The 17,923-nt window shown below is 41.0% G+C and overlaps 1 long non-coding RNA gene across 2 annotated transcripts in view; it reads left to right on the forward strand.

Moving 5' to 3' along the window:
• Nucleotides 1–227: 227 nt before the first annotated feature.
• The window catches only part of LOC133238287 (uncharacterized), a 29,810-nt gene continuing 12,114 nt past the window's right edge, over nt 228–17,923 (forward strand). Inside the window, exons 1-2 of one of the 2 annotated variants that reach the window (XR_009733508.1) lie at nt 228–438; nt 4,205–4,322. This is a non-coding gene — a long non-coding RNA (uncharacterized LOC133238287). Of the gene's footprint in view, nt 439–1,656; nt 1,800–4,204; nt 4,323–17,923 lie in introns of those variants that run through there. The other variant, XR_009733509.1, reaches the window with a different exon arrangement.

Below are 17,923 nucleotides of genomic sequence, written 5' to 3' on the forward strand. Positions count from 1 at the left end.
TGGGCTTTCCTGGTAGATCAGATGGTAAAGAATCTGCTTGTAAGGCAGGAGACTTAGGTTTGATCCCTGGTCCATGGAGTCACAAAGAGTTGAACACAACTGAGTGACTAACACTTTCACACTTTCACAGGTGAGGCCAATATGCAGACAAATTTGAGAGTTTCTGGTAGAGTGTGATGTGTGTGTGTGTGTGTGTGTGTGTGTGTCTAGAACAGAGTAAGAGGATGTGAATGTGTGCTTGACAATGAGTGCTATGCATGTGTTTGTGACATCGTATGTGACAGAGTAGGAAAGTGCTTCTGTGTATCATGTAACATGAAGCTGTATGTGTGTGTGCCACGGTGGGCCGTGCGTCTCTGTATGGGCCTGTGCCCTGTCTGTGCAGCTCTCTGGGAGCCTGGAACATCATATGACTGTGGGGGCCCATTACACCTGCAGGTGATTATGGGGAAGTCAGCGGAGGGTGTCTGTGCCAGGCTCATTGGCAGTGGGGAGGCCTTGCTAATTGGGGAACTGGGTGGGGGCGGGAGTCCCAGCTAGCGAGGCAGTGCCTTGAGCAGCTGGTGAGAGCCTCTGAAACCCAGCAGTGTGGCATTCGGGTACCCACGTGGGGAAGCTGTTCTTACGATTCCTATCCAGGTTTAATGACTTGGCAGGAAGGCTTTGGGAAAAGACGGACAGCAGGATTCTTCTTTCTTTAAAAACTCATTTCTCCAGGTAATTTTTTTTCGACTAGTGGTTCTCAAACTTTTGAATGCATCAGAGTTGGCTGAAAAGCGTGTTAAAACACAGCTTCCTGGGTCCCCATCCCAGAGTTTCTGTTTCTGTACATCTAGGGAGAGGTCTGAGAGCTTGCATTTCTTTTATCTTTTTGAAAATATTTATTTATTTATTTGGGGCTTCCCAGTGGTGCTAGTGGTAAAGAATCTGCCTGCCAAGCGGGAGACACACATTCGATCCATGGGTTGAAAAGATCCTCTGGAGTAGGAAATGACAACCTCACTCCAGTATTCTTGCCTGGAAAATTCAATGGACAGAGGAGCCTAGCAGGCTACAGTCCACAGGGCTGCAGAGAGTCAGACATGACTGAGCAGCTGAGCACACGTACACATTTATTTATTTGGCTATGTTGGGTCTTACCTGCAGGATGCAGGATCTTCATCGTCATGTGGGATCTTTCCTTGTGGCGCACAGACTGTCTAGTTGTGGCGTGCGGGCTCAGTGTTGCAGCGTGCAGGCTTAGTCGCTCTGTAGCATGTGGGAATCTTAGTTCTCTGACCAGGGATCAAACCCACCTCCCCTGCACTGCAGGGTGGATTCTTAACCACTGGACCACCAGGGAAGTCCCGAATTTGCATTTCTAACACATTCCCAGGTGCTGCTGGTCTGGGGATCACCACTTTTAGAACCACTGGTTCTGACGTTTCTCCAGGTGACTGTTCATTGAAGCCAGCTGTGAAGTTTAAGAAAAATCCTTTTTCTAGTCCTTATGGACGGTTTTAATAAGAATCTGTGTGCATATGTGTGTGTGTGCCCCAAGTAATGGGGAGTTTCAAAAATCCCCGGCTGATTCTAATATTCGGCCAGGGCTGAAAAGCCTGGCACGTAAGCTTCATGAAGGTGTATGTTTCTATTTCTCTTTTGTTCACTGGTATGTCTCCAAGTGCCTAAGCATTGCCTGTCTCCCAGTAGATGCCCAATAAACGTTTGCCGAATGAATGATGTTACTCACCAGATACCTTCTCTCCAAGACTAAGAGTTACCTGTTAATTCAACATTGATCTGAGTACCTCCTGTAGGTAAGGAAGTGTTTCGTGCTCCGTACTGAGGTTTGTGACTTGCTGGCATCTTTTGTGAAGGGCATACAAAGGTTGAATAGCCCGGGTCTTCTAAAGCTCCAGAGTTCAGAATGTTCATGACCAAGACCCAAATTTTAAGCTTAATCCTTTAGCTATCAGGGAAGAAAAAAAAAAAAAAACAGTGATGAAGAGAAGAGAGAATGGGCTGGCCACCATCAGCCACTCAGCTGCGTCATCCCAAGCACCCTGGTCCCAGTGACAGGGATAAGCTACTTCCAGTTCAGAATTCCTCCTGAGAAGGTGGATAAGACACATGTCATCATGACACCCTTGCTGTCAGGGCTGATGCTGCACATTTGGATTCCTAGTTAGAGCTCAGAGCTCTTTTATCATCATTTATTCTGTTTATTCCTTACCTCATGTATTCATAACTAGATCTTGATGGTGCTGGATTGTTAGGAAAAGGGACAAATCTAAGAAGGAGGTGCTATACTGGGACCCTCTTTTTTAATGAGAATGTTTCCTTGCTGTATATTCATTCAGCGAATATTATTGAGTGTTTGTAATGGGCCAGACGTTAGGAAGCAGGGAGCGTAAGCAAGACAGCATGTTCTGGAAGATTGTGATGATGGATGTGTTTTATATCTACACTGTCCACTGTCCCTGGTGATGGCCACTAGTCACGTTCAGCTCTTGGGCACTTGAAATGTGGCTTGTTTGTCCAAGAAATAGACTTTTGTTTGGTCTTATCTGGCTTCCCTGATGGCTCAAGTGGTAAGGAATCTTCCTAGAAAGCTGGAGACAAGGGCTTGATCCTTGGATTGGGAAGATCCTGCAGAGAAGGAAATGGCTATCCACTCCAGTATCTTATCTGAATTAATTATTTGAAAAGGTTTTTTTTTTTTTTTTGATGTGAACCATTTTTATTATTTATTCTTCTCAGATCATTTAAAATTTATTTGATTTTTATTTTATATTAGGGTATAGTTGATTTATAATGCTGTGGTAGTTTCAGGTATACAGCAAAATGGTTCAGTTATGCATACACATATATCCATTCTTTATCAGATTCTTTTCCTATATAAGTTATTACAGAGTACTGAGTAGAGTTCTCTGTGCTATATAGTAGGTCCTTGTTGATTTTTTAAAAAAATTTATTCTTAATTGGAAGACAATCACTTTACAATATTGTGTTGATTTCTGCAGATGTGAACCATTTAAAAAATCGCTATTGAATTTCTTGCAATATTGTTTCTGTTATTTGTATTCTGTTTTTTTGGCCCTGAGGCAGGTGGGGTCCTATTTCCAGGGGTTAAACCTGTACCCCCTGCACTGGAGGTGAAGTCCTAATCATTCGACCACCAGAAAATTTCTGAATTAATTTATACTTAAATTTCAAGGTATGTGTGTATGCTCAGTTGCTCAGTTGTGTCCAACTCTTTGCAAACCATGGACTGCGGCCTGCCAGGTTCCTTTGTCCATGGAATTTGCTATTTAAAATGACTGAAAACTATAAGGACTTACTGTAAGTTTAGAGAACTCTGGATGTGAGAGTTGGACTGTGAAGAAGGCTGAGCGCCAAAGAACTGATGCTTTTGAACTGTGGTGTTGGAGAAGACTCTTGAGAATCCCTTGGACTGCAAGGAGATCCAACCAGTCCATTCTGAAGGAGATCAGCCCTGGGATTTCTTTGGAAGGAATGATGCTAAAGCTGAAACTCCAGTACTTTGGCTACCTGATGTGAAGAGACTCATTAGAAAAGACTCTGATGCTGGGAGGGATTGGGGGCAGGAGGAGAAGGGGACGACAGAGGATGAGATGGCTGGATGGCATCACTGACTCGATGGACGTGAGTCTGAGTGAACTCCGGGAGTTGGTGATGGACAGGGAGGCCTGGCGTGCTGCGATTCATGGGGTCGCAAAGAGTCGGACATGACTGAGTGACTGATCTGATCTGATCTGATTCAATACTCTGTAATGACCTATATGGGGAAAAAAATCTAAAAAAGAGTGGATATATGTATAACTGATTCACTTACTGTACATCTGAAACAAACACAACATTGTAAATCAACTGTATGCTAATAAACAATTTTTTAAAAGTGACTACTATATTCAACAAGACAGGACTGGTGCATGAGAATGGCATGTCATCTAAATATACGATGACAACATTTATTATGTGCTTTGAAATAGAAATGAAAAAAGTGCTTTGAGAGCTTATATCAGAGGTACCAGACCTCATATAGGGGAAGAGGAAGGCTTCCCTGGAGAAGAGGTGTTTGAGATCTTGAGAATCTCCTCAACTTCAACTCAATGGGGCCCTTCCAATATATTAGCATGAGGGGTCAGATGCTACTTCGTTGTACATGCCTTTAATTGTTCTTGCTTTCTTCTCTTTCTAGGACAACTCCTATCACCTCCTTGTTAGCTCGTTTGCCCCTGGAAAAACATTCCTATGCAAATAAACCCATAAGAGGAGCCCTGAGCCCGCCAACACAAATATTTCATCACCATATTTAGGTAAGTAAAAAGACTTCACCATATATTATTTAGAGGTTATCACAGGATATATGCAATTTGTGTGCTATTTTTTAACCTACCATAGTGTGAATATATTCTCATGTTATTAAAAATTCTTCCTAATTGTATTTTTTGCTGGCTATCAGAACTTTCCATCCTCTGGCTATATACCATAATATATTTCATCAACTTCTTACCTTCAGCATTTGGGCACTATTTTCTTTTATTGCTATTATAAATAATGCTGTGATGAACATTCTTGGGCATAAATCTGTGTTTACATTTCTGATTATTTGCTTAGGATAGTTTCTTATAGGAGAGGAGGATTGCTGAATTGAAAGTTATGAGGGTTTTGATTGTAAGGGTTTTCAAACCATATTGCAAAATTGCTTTCTAGAGAGTTTGTATCAATTAATCATCCCTTCATCAATGAAAGAGAATTACAGTGTATTCTGAGGTTCTCTTTTAAAATCGTATCAACCATGTCTACATGTTGCTACAGAGGCTTTATAACTATCATTTGTAGTGGCTGCATGAAGCTTGACTGCAGTGATGTGCTGCAATCATCCTCTTTAAGAAGAGGTTGCTAATTGATGCTGTTCCTGCTGAGCTCTTCCTGGTCCTGCCAAATGGAGCGCCTCCATCAAGTCACAGCTGTTTGGAATCCATCTGGCCCTCCAGGGCTGTTCTGTCAACTTTCCACATCCATGGGTAGTATTTCTTAAGCACATACTTTCCTTTCATGATATTTCAAAAAGTGGGGGTTTCTTGGAGCAGAATCCAACCCACGTTGGTGACATGGCTCTTTGGCTAGGACAAAAGATATCTCAACTAGTGCATTCATTCTGCCTGATGCTGGTTGAAATGGATGAGAGCTGGAATGGGAGTCAGAAGATTTGGGATGAGACTGGACATTTTTTCGTGACATCTTGTGTGCTGTGGCTACCAACTGGAGATTTTCTGGTTTCAGTGGACAGAGACTTCACTCATACTACTTACAAAGAATAATTCACTGTGTCATGTAAATGAAGGTATCAGGGATGTTAGTTTCAGGTATGGCTGGATCCAGGGTTTCTACTAATGCTACAGCCTTGATTTGTTCTCCAATATCTTCATTCTGTATATCTCTATATTGGTTCAGTTCTCAGAACACCCTTCTTATAGAGGATCACAAAAGTTGTTCTCAAATACCCTAGTACAAGAGTCAACAAATCATGACCCAGGGTCAAATACAGTCTGCTGCCTAATTTTTTAAACTAAATACTGGGACAAAGCATGCTTATTTGTATATATATGGTTTATGGCTACTTCTGTTCTAGAGCAGCAGAGAGTTCAGTAACTATGACCGAGACTATTTTTGGCTCCAGAGCCTAAAATATTTACTATCTGGCCCTTTACAGAAAAGTTTTGCTGATACCTACTGTAATAAAAAGTATACTAATCCTCAGTCTCAAAAATTTCTCCACACTTGATCAATTATTAGCTCCCCAGCAATCCTTGGTTTCATACCATAGTTTTTTCCTAACCTCTTGAATCCAGAGGCCTGTTCTTGGAACTTCTAACTGGCTCAGGCAATAATCATTCTATACTATTTCCCTTAGTTCCACCTACCACAGAGAGGACATGTGTGGTCTTGTTCCTACTCCTGATCATACTTCCCAGCTCCTGCCAGTCAGGAGGAAAGGGCACCTAGACTGTTCTCTCACCCCCAGGGATCCCAGTTGTCCTCTCCTGTTATGGGGCAGCTTCAGCTATGAAGATACCATGCCTGCAGGAGTCTAAATGCTTCTTACTCGTGAGCATGTTGAGTTCCTGAAAAATGGCTCATGGTGTCTGTCTTTGAATCTAATACATGGCTATGGAGGTTGCTTAGATCAGTGATTTTTCAAACCCCATTCATGAATCAGACAAAAGTAGATTCCTTTTTTATTATTACTATTTTGAGTGAAGTTCAACAGAAAAAAAAAAAAAGGTAATATAAGTGTTTGATGTGTGTGTGTTAAAGTCATTAGAATCTTAACTGCCCTTCAATCTCATTTCCCTTTCCCCAGAAGTCCCTTAACTATAACTCCAGTGTTAAACCTGACACCATCCTTAACCCTAATCTAACCCTACTCTTACCTACTTTAACATTACCTATTCTTATCTACTCAAACATTACCCAAATCTAACCTACCCATAACATTAACCTTGATCCAAGCTCAAAACCTTAACCCTAAACCTAAATCTTTTTTAAAAAGTTATTTATTTTTAATTGATGGCTAATTGCTTTACAGAACTAAACCTAAATCTTTTTTTTTTTCAGTTTTATTTATTTTACTTTATTTTATTTTTGAACTTTACAATATTGTATTAGTTTTGCCAAATATCGAAATGAATCTGCCACAGGTATACCTGTGTTCCTCATCCTGAACCCTCCTCCCTCCTCCCTCTCCATACCCTCCCTGGGTCATCCCAGTGCACCAGCCCCAAGCATCCAGTATCGTGCATTGAACCTGGACTGGCAACTCGTTTCATACATGATATTATACATGTTTCAATGCCATTCTCCAAAATCTCCCCACCCTCTCCGTCTCCCACAGAGTCCATAAGACTGATCTATATATCAGTGTCTCTTTTGCTGTCTCGTACACAGGGTTTTGTTACCATCTTTCTAAATTCCATATATATGCATTAGTATACTGTATTGGTGTTTTTCTTTCTGGCTTACTTCACTCTGTATAATAGGTTCCAGTTTCATCCATCTCATTAGAACTGATTCAAATGTATTCTTTTTAATGGCTGAGTAATACTCCATTGTGTATATGTACCACAGCTTTCTTATCCATTCATCTGCTGATGGGTTGCTTCCATGTCCTGGCTATTATAAACAGTGCTGCGATGAACATTGGGGTACACGTGTCTCTTTCCCTTCTGGTTTCCTCAGTGTGTATGCCCAGCAGTGGGATTGCTGGATCATAAGGCAGTTCTATTTCCAGTTTTTTAAGGAATCTCCACACTGTTCTCCATAGTGGCTGTACTAGTTTGCATTCCCACCAACAGTGTAAGAGAGTTCCCTTTTCTCCACACCCTCTCCAGCATTTATTGCTTGTAGACTTTTGGATCGCAGCCATTCTGACTGGCGTGAAATGGTACCTCATAGTGGTTTTGATTTGCATTTCTCTGATAATGAGTGATGTTGAGCATCTTTTCATGTGTTTGTTAGCCATCTGTATGTCTTCTTTGGAGAAATGTCTATTTAGTTCTTTGGCCCATTTTTTGATTGGGTCATTTATTTTTCTGGAGTTGAGCTGTAGGAGTTGCTTGTATATTTTTGAGATTAGTTGTTTGTCAGTTGCTTCATTTGCTATTATTTTCTCCCATTCTGAAGGCTATCTTTTCACCTTGCTAATAGTTTCCTTTGTTGTGCAGAAGCTTTTAAGTTTAATTAGGTCCCATTTGTTTATTTTTGCTTGTATTTCCAATATTCTGGGAGGTGGGTCATAGAGGATCCTATTGTGATGTATGTCGGAGAGTGTTTTGCCTATGTTCTCCTCTAGGAGTTTTATAGTTTCTGGTCTTACGTTTAGATCTTTAATCCATTTTGAGTTTATTTTTGTGTATGGTGTTAGAAAGTGCTCTAGTTTCATTCTTTTACAAGTGGTTGACCAGTTTTCCCAGCATCACTTATTAAAGAGATTGTCTTTAATCCATTGTATATTCTTGCCTCCTTTGTCAAAGATAAGGTGTCCATATGTCCATGGATTTATCTCTGGGCTTTCCGTTTTGTTCCATTGATCAATATTTCTGTCTTTGTGCCAGTACCATACTGTCTTGATAACTGTGGCTTTGTAGTAGAGCCTGAAGTCAGGTAAGTTGATTCTTCCAGTTCCATTCTTCTTTCTCAAGATAGCTTTGGCTATTCGAGGTTTTTTGTATTTCCATACAAATTGTGAAATTATTTGTTCTAGCTCTGTGAAGGATACTGTTGGTAGCTTGATAGGGATTGCATTGAATCTATAAATTGCTTTGGGTAGTATACTCATTTTCACTATATTGATTCTTCCGATCCATGAACATGGTATATTTCTCCATCTGTTAGTGTCCTCTTTGATTTCTTTCACCAGTGTTTTATAGTTTTCTATATATAGGTCTTTAGTTTCTTTAGGTAGATATATTCCTAAGTATTTTATTCTTTCCATTGCTATGGTGAATGGAATTGTTTCCTTAATTTCTCTTTCAGTTTTCTCATTATTAGTGTATAGGAATGCAAGGGATTTCTGTGTGTTGATTTTATATCCTGCAACTTTACTATAATCATTGATTAGTTCTAGTAATTTTCTGGTGGAGTCTCTAGGGTTTTCTATGTAGAGGATCATGTCATCTGCAAATAGTGAGAGTTTTACTTCTTCTTTTCCAATTTGGATTCCTTTTATTTCTTTTTCTGCTCTGATTGCTGTGGCCAAAACTTCCAAAACTATGTTGAATAGTAATGGTGAAAGTGGGCACCCTTGTCTTGTTCCTGACTTTAGAGGAAATGCTTTCAATTTTTCACCATTGAGGACAATGTTTGCTGTGGGTTTGTCATATATAGCTTTTATTATGTTGAGGTATGTTCCTTCTATTCCTGCTTTCTGGAGAGTTCTTATCATAAATGGATGTTGAATTTTGTCAAAGGCTTTCTCTGCATCTATTGAGATAATCGTATGGTTTTTATTTTTCAATTTGTTAATGTGGTGTATTACATTGATTGATTTGCGGATATTGAAGAATCCTTGCATCCCTGGGATAAAGCCCACTTGGTCATGGTGTATGATCTTTTTAATGTGTTGTTGGATTCTGATTGCTAGAATTTTGTTAAGGATTTTTGCATCTATGTTCATCAGTGATATTGGCCTGTAGTTTTCTTTTTTTGTGGCATCTTTGTCAGGTTTTGGTATTAGGGTGATGGCCTCATAGAATGAGTTTGGAAGTTTACTTTCCTCTGCAGTTTTCTGGAAGAGTTTGAGCAGGATAGGTGTTAGCTCTTAAATCTTAACCCTAACCTTCATTCTCAAATTTAAGTCTTGGATTTTGAGTTTGATAGCGATCATCTTAGAATAATTTCATTAGCCATGTTATTCAGTGGAATTTCCTGGTAATTTTGCACTGAAGGAGGTTAGTCAGAAGTTACATAAAAAAGGAGGGATGAGAAGAGTCATATTTACAATTATAAAGGAAGTGCATTGGTTGCTGGAAAAGCTTAGTATTTCCACAGACACTCTCAGGTAAATAATTATTTTAAGCAAGCAACAAGCATGTTCCCTTTATATCAAGATGAAGATATCACTTCTGCCTCACTTTCAGACCATGTGTAGAGTCCTCATGTTGGGGAGAAGTGTCTATTTGTGTTTTGGGTCATGTTGGATTGGAAGGTTATTTACCTGAATCTCAGTTGAAGCTGGTAGGACTACCTCCTGAAATTCATGGTTCTCTAACATCCAGGGTCAACAAAATCCATGTAAAGGGAAACTATAGGAAAGGAAAGAATATATTTGAGAAGGTATAATAAAGGAGAGAAAAAGGATGGGATGGGTGAGAAGAAAGGATGAGAAATAATGAAAGAGACATCCTAAGTCTCAGTCACTAATCTCAGTCTGGTCGGATGAGTCCTCTGCTTTCAGTTCTTCAATGGTTGTGCAGTGTCTACAGGATAAAGCCCAGGTTGCTTGCCAGCACACACAATGAAAATCATCTTGTACCACCCTATTCTGAAATCCTGTATTTCAGTGCTACCCATGTATATGAAGTTTCCCCAATGTACCATGCTGTCATACTTCTGTTTATGCATGCTGTTCTCTCTTTCTGGAATGCTCTTACTCTTTTTATCTGTCTGGATAGATTCTCCATTTGGCTCCCTCTGACCCCCCTCCATGCTCCTTTGCTGTGCCCCAGGCTCACGTCAATCATAGCACTCTTTCCTTCATTTAGCAAGCTCTACTCTGTGCCAGGTGCTGTGTTAGATGGTGAATATTAACAGTCAGTATCTCAGGAGGAGGAAATGGCAACCCACTCCAGTATTCTTGCCTGGGAAATCCCATGGACAGAGGAGCCTGGCGGGCTATAATCCATGGAGTCAGAGTCGCAAGGAGTTGGATACAACTGAGCGACTGAGCATACACCATCTCAATCCCAAGTAGTTGTGGAAACAGATAAGTCACCAGGAAGTTACCCAGCCACACTGTGATATGGGATATTCAAGGGTGTTAGGCTCCTGGAGGAAGGCGGCTCCTCCAAGCCTGGGGCTGAGTGCTCTAGGAGGGTGAGCAGCATGATGAAAGAGTGTGAAGAGAGAAAGGCCTTGAAACCTGGAAGGTGTGAAAGCAGTTTAGGAAGATTTAGTCTGTGGCTAGAGTTAGACAGGAGCCAGGTCATAAAGGGCTTTGCCAGCTGTATTAAATATTTGGATTCTATCCTTAGAACTGCAAGAAAACCACTGAAAATTTCAAGCAGAAGATTCACACAATAATAATGTACTTTGGCTATATTTGTTTTATTTTCTTGTTGTCTCCTACACTAATAATAATCTTAGCTAATGTTACTGGAGGAGGCCATAAGAAAGATATTATGTTGAACTCTTCATACAGATTATCTCAGTTAAGGCTTGTCCAGAATCACTGCAGATTTCTCCAAAAATCACTGCAAACAGTGACTATAGCCTTGAATTAAAAGACGCTTGCTCCTTGAAAGGAAAGGTATAAGAAACCTAGACAGCATATTAAAAAGTGAAGACATCACTTTGCTGACAAAGGTCAGTATAGGCAAAGCTATGGTTTTTCCAGTAGTCATGTATGGGTGTAAGAGTTGGACCATAAAGAAGGCTGAATGCCAAGAATTGATACCTTCAAATTGTGGTACTTGAGAAGACTCGAGAGTCCCTTGGACTGCAAGGAAATCAAACCAGTCAATCTTAAAGGAAATCAACCATGAATATTCATTGGAAGGACTCATGCTGAAGCCAAAGCTCCAGCACTTTGGCTACCTGATGTGAAGAAGTGACTCGTTGGAAAAGACCGTGATGCTGGGAAAGATTGAAGGCAAAAGGAGAAGAGGGTGGCAGAGGATGAGATGGTTGGAGGGCATCACCAACTCAGTGGACATGAGTTTAAGCAAACTCCTAGAGATAGTGAAGGACAGGAAGCCTGGTGTGCTGCAGTCCATGGGGTTGCAAAGAGTTGGACACAACTTAGCAACTCAACAACAACAACAAAGCTTGTTACTATAAGATAGGTACTGATGTATAAGATTATTATTTCATCAAAAAGAGATTCAGAGAGATTAATTAACTTGTTAAATGCTTCTACCCATTAGAATAATTCAGCACTTCTTAATTATCTAAAATTGAGATATTCATAGTAGCTACTTGAGAGAACTCAGAGTATATTTACTTGTGTGATCTTATTCATCCACTTGATAGTCTTAGAACTCTTGAAAAGGTGTAGTTTCCATTTCGTGAATGATGACATCGAGGAGGTGATTTGGCCAGGTACTCCCAGGTGAGGTCTCAGTCTCTTGGACACTCAGCTCTTGAGGATTGACCCTATATTTCATTAGTCTTCATGGTGTGGGTTCCAGTGCACAGAAAGTATCTGGCTATAATGGTTATGGTGAGCACATGTCTACACACAGGATTGGAAGAATAAGGTTCTTTTCTCATTCTTGGGTGAGGAAAATGCTGGAAAATGAGGTGGAAGGGAGATCCCATCTCCACTGTTGTACCTGATGTTGCTCCAGTCAGGAAGGGGGTATCTGTTCTAGTTGGAGAAGCAAAGTACCTTAGATTTGGGTTTGTGAGACCTGGTCATCTCTGAGTTATAGTGGCTGCTTTAGGGAAATTCCCCTCTTTCTTCTTTTAATTCCTTCTTCCTTTTTCTGTTTTCCTTCCTCTTTCTACTGTTTCTTCTTTCTTCATCTCCTTCACCTGTACCAGTGTCATCAACACACACAAATACAGCAGCATCACAAACACTGTTCATCATGGTCTTACCACTGAATCACGTGTCTTTGGTGTCATTGTAATCATCATCATTATCGTCTTCTACCATGTCAGTCTTCATTAGCATCATTAACATCATCAGCATCAGCCCCCAGGAGCGATACTTCTACCACATCATCCTTAACACATCATTCTCTCATCATGGTCTTGTCTTTACATCATTGTTTTCGTCATTGTCCTGTTTGTAATCATCATCATCATTGCCACCATCATCACTCCCTTTAATGTGCCAGACACTGTGCTCAGCTCTTTGTACGCAGTATCTCAGATCATTCACAAAAGTGACTTTTGTGCTTGACTACCCCCATTTTACAGATGACAACCCTGAGTCTCAAAAAGGTGAAGTAATTTTCCCAAGGTCACACTGTCAACCTTGTTTCTTCTATAAAGTTGAAGACTATTCTATAGACACCAGATGTTCCAGTTTATTCTTAGGACTTAAGGAAATTACAAGGCTGAGCTCTTACTCTTTGTTAACTGAGGCTGCTATGAATCCCATGAAGGAGATTTAGAGTTCATATTCTCTGGTAACAGTTGTTCCCTGATTCAGAAGGGCTGTTCTTCTTTTGATTAACTGTTAAATTTATGTTTATGATTATTATTTCTAAATGGATGTTTAGAGTTGAACTGTTTCAGATAATAAATCAGAGCCATGATTCAAGCCAGGATTTGCCTGACTCCAAAACACCATACTATGTGACTTCCTTGCTGATTAAACCAAACATAAGTCCCATGGTTCCCAGTTCATGGTTATGTATCTTACCTGTACACCTTGTTTGACACCCTAGAGTATTAAAATACTCCATGGCAACAGTTCTCCCTGGAAACCATACCTGAATGGATGGCATCTTTTCCCAAACTCCCTTTTCCTTCTTTAGCCATCATCCAGCCCTTTTGAGGGTTAGTGGTAGTGGTGGTGTTCAGTCGCTAAGTTGCATCCAACTCTTTGCAACCCCATGGACTGCAGCATGCCAAGCTCCCCTGTCCTTCACTATCTCCTGGAGTTTGCACAGATCCATGTCATTTGAGTCAGTGATGCTATCCAACCATCTCATCCTCTGCTGCCCCCTTCTCCTTTTACCTTCAATCTTTCTCAGCATCAGGGACTTTTTCAATGAATCAGTCCTTCGCATCAGGTGGCCAAAGTACTGGAGCTTCAGTTTCAGCATCAGTCTTTTCAGTAAATATTCAGGGTTGATTTCCTTTAGGATTGACTGGTTTGATCTCCTTGTAGTCCAAGGAACTCTCAAGAGTCTTCTCCAGCACCACAGTTTGAAAGCATCAGTTCTTCAGTGCTCAGCCTTCTTTGTGGTACAACTCTCACACCCATACATGATACTGTAATATATGGTGGAAAGATAGATGAGAATTCAAGTCCAGGTTCTAACACCACTGGCTGCCTGACTTGGAATAATTTACTTCCATGGTCCTGAATTCCTTTATTCTTCATCTATAAAAGAGAAATAATGCCAACTGCTTCATAGTTATGAAGTTTAAATGCGTCCATGTAAATTGTTTGACATGTATTAGATGTCAATAAGTGTTGATGTTAACTCATCAAAATGAACTCACCCTTCCTTCTTTTTTTCCTTTCAGAATCGTGCACTAAATGGCTGGTTGAAATCCTTAATATATAAGAAAGGGAGAGATAAAGCTGATAGATCTGAAATGGTTCAATCTGTGGCTAGCAGAGGGTCCTTTGGCAAGTTGTTTAGCTTGGCTAAGAATCATTTTTCCTATTCCTTTAACATCCAGATGTCTGCTATTCACTGATCATATTCTTTGAGCCCCACGCCCTCAGGTAAAATCCACTCACACAAGACTCAAGCACATTTACTAAAGAGGTTGTTGGGGAGACATAGCAATGAGCTATCACAATAAGTTACCACATCACAAGCAAATTGAAAGCTTCCCAAGTGTATTACTATTATATTATGTCTGTGTTTTCCTTCTTTGACACCAAGTTTAGTGCTCTGGATCCCCTCCTGTTATCAGAGCAATTCTTCTCTGCCCCAAACTTGCAAATTCCACTCATAACTGAACTTGATAAAATAAGAGAATCAATGATTAACTGTGGTCACCTTTTATCCAAGCCACTTTGGTGTTCTTCTCCTGTGACTTGCGCATAACTTTTTGGCCTCATTCACTACTTCAAACTGTTAATTAAATTGTCTCCTAAATAAATATAGTGTTTTCTTCAAGAGATGTTATCATGCAGTGGATAAGTGAATAAAATCTTGCTTCACCTCCTTACATGTAAAATGAGGGTTTTGGTCGGATGTAGACAGCTTCATTGTTTAAATCTGCTTATACTCCATAAATTGTAGGTTTGGGGATAACTGGGGAAGAGAAATACCATGGTGGTTTCAATATTTGTTTAAACATAAGTCTCAGATGCACACCCTCCCAGGCCTGGTTATAATTTCATTAGAATTAGAGCTCAGTATCCATTGTTTTCATACAGTGTCCATGTCTATTTTGTTCCAGGTAGACATACAAAGGAGAAGGCAATGGCACCCCACTCCAGTACTCTTGCCTGGAAAATCCCAAGGAGTCTGGTGGGCTGCAGTCCAGGGGGTCGCTAGAGTCAGATACCACTGAGCAACTTCACTTTCACTTTTTACTTTCCTACATTGGAGAAGGAAATGGCAACCCACTCCAGTGTTCTTGCCTGGAGAATCCCAGGGACGGGGGAGCCTGGTGGGCTGCCGTCTCTGGAGTTGCACAGAGTCGGACACGACTGAAGTGACTTAGCAGCAGCAGACATACAAATGAACTTTGGAATTTAGCCCCATCTATGACCTTATTTCTGCTTTTATCTCTCTTATCTGTTCATGCTGATTAATTAATTAAGCCATTAATTAACTACTGCATGTTTATAGGGTATATATGTGCTAGGCACTGTACTAAATACTAAAAATATCGGTCTTTATAATTTTGTGTATGTATGTGTGTGTGTGCATTAATCAAATAATTACACAATCAGGACACAATTGTGGTATATGCAGGAAGGAAAAAGCCTATGTGAGGAAACCTGTCCAGCTGGAGATGTCCGTTAGAAGTTTCCTGAGCTCCATACCTCCATTGCTTGTTTTGAACCCTGACCTTTCTCTCTGGACTTAAATTTTCAGTTCTTTAGGCGATCACAACAGACTCATTGTGTGTTCTGGAGTGGGGATGATGAAAACACATGGACAGATGGATATGAACAGTATAAGAGGCAAATTCCCGGGGCTGAGACAAAGCAGGTGCTCACCTGGCCTAGAGATGATCCGGGAATGCTTCCTAGAAGAGGTGATAACCTGGGCTGCTTTGAAGGGCAGTTAGGAGCTAGACAGGCAAAACAGGGAAGGGGATGAAAGGTGGTCCAGGCAGAGGATATCATGTGAGTAAATGTTCAGGGAAGAGACACCATTGTGGAATAGCGTGTGTGTGTGTGAACACAGGAAGTTTCATGGAATGGCAACATCCATGGTGAGCAGTGAGGCTGAAAGAGGTAGCATTAGCCAGAACCTGGGGTCAGAGCTGAGCATTACTGTAGAATTCTACAGAGAACACAGAAGGACAGCCTCGACCACCCAGACACTCCCCTGCTTCATTCCAGGCGTCTCTTTAAACTCTTATTTGTTGAGTTCCGTTTTCTCATGGCTCTTTGTCTAAATATCTCTCCCTGTTTAGCCAGGTAATCTGGTCCTTTTCTGACAGTAACAAGGATGTGTATCTTGGGAGAGACTGCCCCGAGTGGCCAGAAATACTCCGGGGGGTGAGACAGTGGCGAAGTGTAAATCACAGAAGAAATATTGAACTTTGGGAGCCAGCAAACAATAATATGCCACTTTATTCCACTCCTGCCTGAGGTTTATATATGTTACTGTCACTTTTATACTGTTCTCCACCACTGGTAATTTTCTCTCAATCTAATTTTTATTTCCCAAGGGTCTACCAAGGTTAAAAGTGCTCGAAAACCAATGACTATTCTTTTGCCAAGGGATAGTAAATTAAATTAACCGTTGCTGGTGGCCAACTCTGGTCAGAACTATTTATATGTAAATAGGTGAAGCCCCTCAAGGCTTTTGCAGTTATTAGTTGTTCATTCCAGATGTTGATCATAGTACAATAGGTCATGAAGAAAACTCTTGGAACAGGGGGAGGCATATCCCCCTGGTCTTCCATTGTACTAGCTAGCTTTCTGTAGCTCAAGCACCAGGAGCCCACAAACCTTTTCTGCCTGCTTAATGAGTTAAGAGTCTGAGAGTGAAGCTAATCTTGATTCCGGACTGACAGTGAAAACAAGAACAGAAGGGTTAAACCCTATTGCATAGGCATAGGTTGGCATCGTCCCGGGCTCTGTCCAATCAGAAGACTCATAATTTGCATAGTGCTCCCTGGTTGGCCAGTACCGATTATATCTATAAGAGGCTCCTCCCCTCACGATTGGGGTGCGGCTTTTCCAGTGGGAGGGTCTCTTTTGAGGACTATTTATAGGCATATAGTGCTCTCCCACTGAGTGGCACCATGCTTATGGAAAATACAATAGCCTGATATTCTAACTTGGTGTTTTTGGTTGGCTTTTCAATATTAGAGGATTACAGAGGATTGCTTCAAGTAGCAAATCCCAGAGTTTCATTCCAAACCTCATTCCCTTCTCCTTCTTTTCCAGTGTCAAAGAGACTCAACACTGGCATTCCTCTTTAAGCTCCCACCACCCATAGTTATCCTTTACTCTGTGGAACCAAATGATTTCTAGGCTGTTTTCCTAATTTATAGCCTGTTTCTATGCTTGCCAGTCCACTTGAATGGCTCATTAAATCAAGCTCTTCAAGAGAAGGACTTTAAAGAAGGAAAGAGGGGGCTTATTTGTTGAAATAAAAGACAGAAGGTAGAAATTGTACCAGTATCTCAGCCTTGCCTCTGTTCTGCCATTCCTGCCGCAGGGCGGATGACCCTTACAGGTCCTGGCAGGTCTGCCTCTGGGTTGGGCATTGCTCTTATTAATGGCACCATTACTTAGCTGAATGGTTTACCAATTTCTCCATTCTCTCCAAAGGTATATCCTGAGCTTGTTGAGAGAAGTAGGACTACTTTATCTCGGCTCCTGTAGAATTGTTTTCCTTTGAATTCCCCTTAGACACATGTTGATTTTCACCAGAGGCTGACCCTTGCTTCGGGGAACCCAATAGTATTCCCATTGTTGAGAGTTTTGCCCATCCTACCTCCTGTGGTCCTGTCTGAAGCCCTGCATGAAAAAGTTTTAAAATTAAATCCAGGTCCTTGTGTACAGTCCTGCCAAAGGAGTACGTGGAAGCTGAAATCGAGCCAGCATCTGCTTGCTGTGCTGTTTTCTTTGACTCTTCCTGGAGGAAGAGATGTCTTCTTCCTTGCATTAAGGCTCAGTAAGCTTGCCTGTTCCCACCCAGGGGGCACTTATTTTATTTTCAAATTGCATGTAGGCATTCTGTACTCAACAAGAGGAGCCTGTCCATGGAAGGGATGTGTGTGGAGGAGAGGGTGTTGGGGGGATGTTACTAGCTCTCCGAGGCGCACTTTACAGGTTAGTGGTGGTGCTTGCCCAGGAAAATGTCTATTC

Source organism: Bos javanicus, chromosome 25 (genome assembly GCF_032452875.1).
Source record: "Bos javanicus breed banteng chromosome 25, ARS-OSU_banteng_1.0, whole genome shotgun sequence".
Classification (NCBI taxonomy): Eukaryota; Metazoa; Chordata; class Mammalia; order Artiodactyla; family Bovidae; genus Bos; species Bos javanicus.